The sequence below is a fragment of the Lytechinus variegatus genome, chromosome 4 (assembly GCF_018143015.1).
Source record: "Lytechinus variegatus isolate NC3 chromosome 4, Lvar_3.0, whole genome shotgun sequence".
In the NCBI taxonomy this organism is placed as follows: Eukaryota; Metazoa; Echinodermata; class Echinoidea; order Temnopleuroida; family Toxopneustidae; genus Lytechinus; species Lytechinus variegatus.
The window spans coordinates 65,310,612-65,319,363 of NC_054743.1; the positions used below are offsets into that span (position 1 = coordinate 65,310,612).

An 8,752-nucleotide genomic window follows, 5' to 3' on the forward strand; every position below is an offset into this window, starting at 1 on the left:
GAGTGAAAACTTTGACAGCTTTTCTATTGTACCTTTGGCAAATTTGTGTGAATATTATAAATGGTGTCAAGAACTATAGCTCATTAAATAAATAACAACAACAGCTTTTAAAGAATAAACAAGTAAAATACAAAATCTGGTTCAAGTATAGAGAGTACTGAGTTCTGAATTAAAATGTTCATTGACCTTTGACCTTAATCAAATTCAACTCACATTCGAACTTGACCTGCACCTTCAAAAGATGGACCTCTTGTATGAATTTGGCAATCCCACCTCGAAGCTGTAGAAAGTTATTGGGTGTACAACATAGCACAGTGCCAGTCATGGAAAGTTCATTGACCTTTGACCTTATTCAAATTCAACTCATATTCGAACTTGACCTGTGCATTCACGAGATGGACCTCTGGTATGAATTTGGTGATCCCTCCTCGAAGCTGTAGAAAGTTATTGGGTGTACAACACAATTGTTGACGACGACGCCGCCGACACCGGAAATAGTGATACCTATGTCTCGCTCCGCTACGCAGGCGAGACAAAAAACCGAAGGAATTATTTTAATTACAATAATAATAAGAGGAAGAAGAAGAAGCAGAAGAAGGAGAGGAAAAAGTAGAAGCGGAAGAATAAGAATAATAATAAGAGGAAGAAGAAGAGAAGAAGAAAAAGAAGAAGAAAAAGATGAAGAAGTTCGAGGAAGAACAAAAGGAGGAGAAAGAAGAAAATAAAAAACGAAGGAATTATTTTAATTACAATAATAATAATCTAAATAATAGCATGCTCCTTCTCCTATGGATCATAAAAATAATAATAATTATAATTATAATAATGATAAAATATGCTTAATGATAATAATAATAATAAAAATAATAATAATGATAAGCAGAGGAGGAATAAGAAGAGGAAGAAGAAAAAGAAGAATAAAAGAAAACAAGTGGAATGCCTCTGGTAGTCTCACCGGCATCACGCGGTTCAATATAGCAGCAGTTCTGACTTTGAATACTACTCTAACTCGCACAAGGTGTTCAGTGATACATGGTTACTCTTATGTCCACTTTTTATGAACGAGACCAATAAACTTACAGAGATATGATGGTTATTCAACAAAAAAAAACCCAACATGGCCAAAGTTCATAGACCTTACATGACCTTTGACCTTGATCATGTGACCTGAAACTCGAACAGGATGTTCAGTGATACTTGATTACTCTTATGTACAAGTTTCATGAATCAGATCCATAAACTTTCAAAGTTATGATGGTAATTCAACAGATACACCCAATTCGGCCAAAGTTCATTGACCTTTGACCTTGGTCATGTGACCTGAAATGCGCACAGGATGTTCAGTGATACTTAAGTACTCTAATGTCCAAGTTTAATGAACTAGACCAATAAACTTTCAAAGTTATGATGGTAATTCAACAGATACCCCCGATTCGGCAAAAGTTCATTGACCCTAAATGACCTTTGACCTTAATCAAGAGACCTGAAACTTGCACAAAATTTTCAGTGATGCTTGATTACTATTATGTACAAGTTTCATGAATCAGATCCATAAACTTTCAAAGTTATGATGGTAATTCAACAGATACACCCAATTCGGCCAAAGTTCATTGACCTTTGACCTTGGTCATGTGACCTGAAATGCGCACAGGATGTTCAGTGATACTTTAGTACTCTAATGTCCAAGTTTAATGAACTAGACCAATAAACTTCCAAAGTTATGATGGTAATTCAACAGATACCCCCGATTCGGCAAAAGTTCATTGACCCTAAATGACCTTTGACCTTAATCAAGAGACCTGAAACTTGCACAAAATTTTCAGTGATGCTTGATTACTATTATGTCCAAGTTTCATGAATCAGATCCATAAACTTTCAAAGTTATGATGGGAATTCAACAGATATCCCCAATTCGGCCAAAGTTCATTGACCCTAAATGACCTTTGACCTTGGTCATGTGACGTGAAACTCATGCAGGATGTTCAGTGATACTTGATTAACCTTATGTCCAAGATTCATGAACTAGGTCCATATATTTTCATAGTTATGATGACATTTCAAAAACTTAACCTCAGGTTAAGATTTCAATGTTGATTCCTCCAACATGGTCTAAGTTCACACACCCTAAATGACCTTTGACCTTGGTCATGTGACATGAAACTGTAATAGGATGTTCAGTAATACTTGATTAACCTTATGTCTCAGTTTCATGAACTAGGTCCATATATTTTCTCTAAGTTATGACATCATTTCAAAAACTTAACCTCAGGTTAAGATTTGATGTTGACGCCGCCGTCGCCGTCGGAAAAGCGGCGCCTATAGTCTCACTTTGCTTCGCAGGTGAGACAAAAATGAAGGAATGATTTTAATTACAATAATTATAATAATTAATCCAAATACTAACATGTTACTAGTGCTATTGATCATAATAATAATAAAAAAATAATGATAATGATAATTATAATAATAATGAGAAAAATAATACTTAATGATGACGATAATAATAATAACAATAATGATAAGAATAATAATGATAATAATAATAATATCAATAATAATAATAATAATAGTAATAATGATAGTGATAATAATAATAATAAAGATAAGAACGATGATAATAATGATAACATTTGAATAAATTCCCTTTTTTTCATTTCATGAAGAAAATTCAAAGAAAATGTATTTATCTTTAGTCAATGACAAATAAAAAGTAGACATTTCAAGAATCATATTTTCATCTATAAAACTATATTTTCATAAATATTATTCAATACACAGGAAACATCTTCAAATGTACACAATTTTTTCACACATAATTTTCTTCAACCTGAATAAATCATTGTGCATTTTTTAATCAATAATGTCCAATAAATTCTAAAAAAAAAACTGTGGTGTCATTGACTTTTGTACAAGTTTTTCAACATTCATTAGTGTTGTTGGTGTTGCCGCTGCTGTTGTCATCATGGTTGCTGGAATTTATTTTCTTTTTGCTGCTGCTCTTGGTGTTGTTGGTGTGATTGTTTCATTGCTGGTGCATTGCTACTGATGTTGCTCAAGGTGTTGCCTGTGTGGTTGCTCTTGTCATCGCTGCTACTGCTGCTGTTTACAAGTATGGCTGTTGCATCCCCTGAAGCATTTATTGATGTTGCCGCTTGTGTTGTTTCCTGTATGATTGCTTAATCCTTGACATTGGCTTTGTTTCTACTGTCGTTGTCGCTACTGCTGTTGATGTTTACCACTGTGGTTGTTGCATCTCTTGATGAAGTTATTTATGTTGCGCGCGATGTTCCCTGCATGGTTGTTGGAGCTCCTGCTGCTGTTGATGTTGCCAATGTGATTGTTGCATTTCTGCTGTAATACATGTAGGTATTTTTGCTGTTGCTCTTGATGTTGTCGGTGCGGTTGCTGCATCTCTTATTGCAGTTGAGGTTTCGGCTGCTGATGCTGTTGTTGCTCCTGCTGCTGTTCATGTTTATTGAAGTAACTGAAATGGAATTAATTTATAGAGCATGTGATATTTTATTAATAAAGATATTAATTTCCATGATTATTGATACCAAAGTCATTTATTCCTAATTTAATTATCGCTGTTAAAATTCTGCGAAAAATCTCACTGCTCATTGATTATGAAAATTTATGCGTAAAATCATAAGTTTGCTCTAATAGACCAGTTCGTAGTTACTTCGTGGACAATTTTGGTCAAATGACCTTTCATTTCTTTCATCATGATAGGCAGATTTCAAAGCAAGATATTACGTAAGCTTGCCTTACATAGCAGGATGAAGAAATTGAATAGACCAGGTGACTAGAATAGCACACAAATGAACACGTAATGAAGGCATTTGTTGCATTCCTACTTTGAATGCATATCTTAGCATGTTGCACAATGTACTTTGCAAACTGTGAAATACCAGTCGTTTATGGAAGCATTGTTGTTTTTTGTGGATGAAAATGAAAATGACAATTCAAAAGAATATATGAATAATCAAGACATCAAAGTTGGTGCTTATCTCATTAGATTTTAAAGCACCATGTCACTTTAGTACAAATGACCTTCTTCTGATCATGCATAGAATCTTTTGATCATGTGCAGAAAGGAACTACGAACTGGCTTATTAATAAAATAAAGCCCCTAAAATGCTCATTTTTGTTTCACATACTCTAGATAGGCATCTGATCAAATTTATTTTTCAAAAATGTACACATCACATTTATTTTCTTATGTATTCTATTGTTTTCTAAATTTCTTATGTATTTCTTTGTTTTATGACTTTTTGCTTTTCATTGTGTTTTCAATGGAAATTTTCGGGGACTTTATTTTTACCATAGACAAGATAAAATTAAATGATTTTAAGCAGTAAAATGAAAAATAATGATACATTTTATGAATTTTGGCTAAAAACACTATTTGCATTGGATTTGTACACAAATTCATGTTTTTGAGCAATTTTGGGTCTGCATGCACTTATGAAATGTTGCGTAATTTCGGAAACGCGTACCTGGGGGTCACAATTTTGGTCTCAAAAGTTGCGCGAGAGTCTTGAAAGTAAAAAGTCAGCGAGCGACACATTAAAAAAACTTTGAGCAGCTGATTTATCGCGAAAAATGTCGAGCCCCCCGTCTTCTTAGGGTTAAACAACGAAAAAAAAAATGCATAAGAAAAAAATTAAAATGTACATGTATACACAATTGATTTTAATGACTTGAGTTTTTCTCATTAATACCAAAATAAAGGGAGTCAAAATCCAAAATTATCACATTTGTTTTTTATTTCGTGATTCAGAACCAACCTGCTGATTTCTGAAGTGAGTGCACAATCTACAGGCAAGATCCTGAGCCCCCCCCCCCCCCCCCTACCAGGATCATTTGAATAAGTGAGGTTTAATGACTGCTTTTGTAGTCATTAAATTTATCTGATTTATACAGGCCTACAAGAGATATAAAAAAATTGTGTTCTTTTTTGGGTAATTTTGCAGTGTTCCTAGCTGACAAAGCAGAGGGTGATGGTGAGTGGGGGTCTAATAGGAATGCAGAACAATGGAAAATTCATTTACTACTTTGGCAATAGAAAGCAAGTCACAGCATCTAGCATTGATTGATATTGGATGTTTTACAACTGTCCAAGAAATATCATCATTAATCATTTAAGCATCTAAGCACTTATTATCTTATAGACTTATAGATGTCACTGTTTTCAAATATTGACTGCTAGAAGACCAAATAAAGAAGAGAACAGTACTGGTAATTTAATTTTTTTTTAATGTGACTACTTTCTTCGCCAAAGTGAGGCAGTCATACTTAAGAGTGTTTTAACTTACAAGTGACATCACATTTCCTGCCTTCTTGTCTGGCTCTCCAAAACCTTCAACCATTTATACTTGGGTAACTTTGTATCTCGCATCCGTCTGAAAAGTTTGGGTGAAGCCTACACCTGAAGGAAAAGAGTATTGAACTAATTAAAATATTTGCCATATATTTGTACATGTCTAAAAACAGGAAATAAAACATCTTTTGATTACCAGAATTCATATAGAAGGGGGTAAACAAAGGGTTCAAGCTTTTATTATGTTAATCAAAAATAAAAATAGTAAATGACATATGCTCTGGCTGAGAAACTTAGAGAAATTATTCCTCGTAATGTAGCTTGTATGTACATACACATGAGCAAGTAGTGAAAAATGGATTGAGGGGTGTGAGTAGGGGCTACGCAAACAGAAGGGGGGGGGGCTGGGGTCGCATGTTAACTGTTGAGTTTTTAAAGTGAGCGACCATGCAAAAAATTGTGACCAAATGGTAATTTTTATGTTTTTCAGCTCCCGCACTGTTTTCCAAAACCATGTACAAAAATGACCATCTGGATGATTTTTTGCATGGTCATGGTCTTTCATGTCTATGTAATGTCTACATTACAAACTGACTTTAAAATCTGGTACAGTGCGATTTCATTATCATTGATGTGGGTTTTAATGATTTAACATTCTGCAACCTAAACAATATCCTTCATTTTTTTGTCATCATTATAGCATTTTACTAGTCTACATGTTACCTGTGGTTGCATTTCAATCTCAGTGTTTCTTCACCCATTGCCAAATCTTCTGCCACATGTTCATCAGATTGGCCCCTGGCACATTCCTTGCTGTAGTAGACCAGCCAGAGCCAAGCTCTCTAGTTCCAGTCTGAAATTAGAACATTAATATTACATTGATATAACAAAGAAATATGTAGATTGACACAGTGATCATTGAAAAATATTGCACTTTCTATGAATATTGTTGACATTTTATAAAGGGGAATGATTCAAATATACCAATCATTTTTCTTTCTTGTTGTATTATCCTGAAATTTCTAGAATCGACCAACAATCGGTCAACAATTAATTCTTGTTAATTCATGTAATTTCCACTTGATTATAAGCAAGACAGTCATTAACATATTAATCATACAAATAATAAAACATTTTTGTCATTAATATATTTTTGAATTAAAATAAAAGTTTTTTCTAACCCAATAGCACATGGATACCTTGCTGGTTTAATTTACTGGACTTTGTTCAATAGTACTTTATTATGAGATTCAAAGGCAAAAAAATACTTGGGCTTGATGAGATCCATTGCATATTCCCCTTTATTTTTGTTTTAATGAATGGACCTTTAAGTACCTTTACGTGCTATTTAAGGTTAGGTTTGACTAGATCTAGACTCTAACTTTATGTGGTACGATAAAAATGAAAACTTGAAGAGCCCCGACTGGGGGATTTCGCATTGTAAGTCCCATAATGGTGGCTGCACGATAGCTAGACAGCTTGCAGCTGTCTGTTTCGAGTTTTTAAACATTTTTTTTATTTCTCCTCATACACAGACGGCTTGCTATTGTGCAGCCACCATTAGGGGACTTACAATGCAAAATCCCCCCGTCGGGGCTCTTCAAAGTTCAATTTTGTCTTTAATGAATAACAATTTTGAAAATTAACGCGACCAAAATGCAAATTTATATTCCCTCTTGGCAATAATTCCCCAAAACGGAGAAAATTGAAGTTAAAAGGAACAAAACAGTGACTTACCTCGGCTGTCGCGCAAATTCACTTCCCCTTTTTATCCGATCTTAAGTACGTAAACATATGGCCATTGAGTCCCCTGTACAGATCGTGCTAGAACTTCGGTCTCTGTATTTGGTGAGTGAAGCCAACGGAGTTCAGCTGAACAACCAGCAAAACAGGGACCGAAGCTTTTGGTCTACTGCCACGGGTGCACCATTTAAAACTTATAATATCTAGATTTTGATTGGGTGTGAACGCACCTCTGCCACATAACTCCCCCCTGAATCCTCGCCTGCTGTCGAGTGCCTCCATTTCGTTTGACTTGTGTTCGCTAAGCCTATATGCTAAATAAGTTGAGAATATCCAATTTATCACTCACACTATCAATATGTGATTTAGCTCCTGTCCAATTCCAATGACTGTAAGTACACAGAATTGGGATGGCCACATTAAACATTGGAATTTTGGATTTGTGTACATCTATTGCACACGCTGGTAATCGAGGATATCCCCGACCACACCGAGCAACAAAATTAATACAAAACCAAAGGAAAAGAAAAATTATGATTTTTAATATAGAATGTCAGGCCAAATCGTGGTTTTGGGAACCACTCGTAGATTTGTGTACGCGCACTTGTGTACAAAGTGAATGGAGGTGGAAATTAGTCTTGAGGACGCAATGATGATGATTTTTTTAGAGATGTGATATTATACTTCTTCGTCAATGATGAAGAAGTATAATATCACATCTCTAAAAAAATCATCATCATTGCGTCCTCAAGACTAGGTGGAAATAGTTAATAGGGTAGTGCGTGCGCGTGTGACTGAATAAAGCGCTGCTGTATGAAGTGAACGGTGGTTCCCTATATCACGATAATGCCGAATGTCATAAAGGTAAAACAATATAAAGATTTCTCTTAGCAAAATTACAGCCCTGTGTGGATCATAAAAACGTGTATGGACAGGGTCGCGATGGGTCGTTGTGTGGACCTCAGTCAGATACTTAGTTCTGCAGACACAGAAACACGGGTATGGGACTAGACTGGATTATGTACTGTCAAGTTTGTCGATCGTATCGACAGGGTTCCTGCCAGAAGATTATCTTTTCTTGTAATTCAATTGATAATTACGCACCACAAATTATTCATCACCTTACATATAATATGAACGACATTTTGAATGGTTTTACTTACGGTAAAATCCTCATTCACCTCTCCGGTGACCTTCACTTCTGCTAATTTCTTGGTTTCATTTCGAATCGTCGCGGCGAAAACATCAAACAAACTTTATATTTTTATCAAAACTTTGGGAGTGGGCGTGGCCTAATTAGTCAGAGAACCTCGTTCAAGACGATTTGTTAAATAAAAATGTACTGAACGCGAAGGTTCGGGAAAAGCCCCCCGGTTGTGCCATTTGGGGGCGTTGTCGACACTGACGCGCCCTAACGCTCCCAACGCACCCTTTCGGCCAAACTGGGGGGGCTTTGGACGAATCTTCGCGTTCGCGTTGACGCACCCTAACGCGACAGCACCCACCCTTTCGACATAAGCCACTCTAAACGTAGTATGATTGGTTAAAGTGTCCTTGATATGAGTCTGCACTTGCAGAGTAGCGTAATAGTGTTCCACGTGATCAACCACAACTCCATGTATTCCTTCTGACATTAGTGGTGCATTGCCAGAAGCATTTTGTTTGACGCGAAAGTGTTCTGTACCG

At 35.7% G+C, this 8,752-nt stretch overlaps 2 long non-coding RNA genes across 3 annotated transcripts; one reads left to right on the forward strand and one right to left on the reverse strand.

Annotated features, from left to right (window-relative positions):
- Positions 1-2,999: 2,999 nt before the first annotated feature.
- Positions 3,000-8,327, reverse strand: LOC121412389. 2 transcript variants are annotated; one of them, XR_005969605.1, is made up of 4 exons: positions 8,230-8,327; positions 6,047-6,176; positions 5,319-5,431; positions 3,000-3,484 (listed from the first exon to the last, which is right to left on the reverse strand). It is a non-coding gene; the product is annotated as an uncharacterized LOC121412389 (long non-coding RNA). The 2 variants fall into 2 exon arrangements; XR_005969606.1 differs by lacking the exon at positions 8,230-8,327 and adding an exon at positions 7,297-7,610.
- Positions 7,650-8,309, forward strand: LOC121412390. The gene is made up of 2 exons (XR_005969607.1): positions 7,650-7,691; positions 7,824-8,309. It is a non-coding gene; the product is annotated as an uncharacterized LOC121412390 (long non-coding RNA).
- Positions 8,328-8,752: the final 425 nt, after the last annotated feature.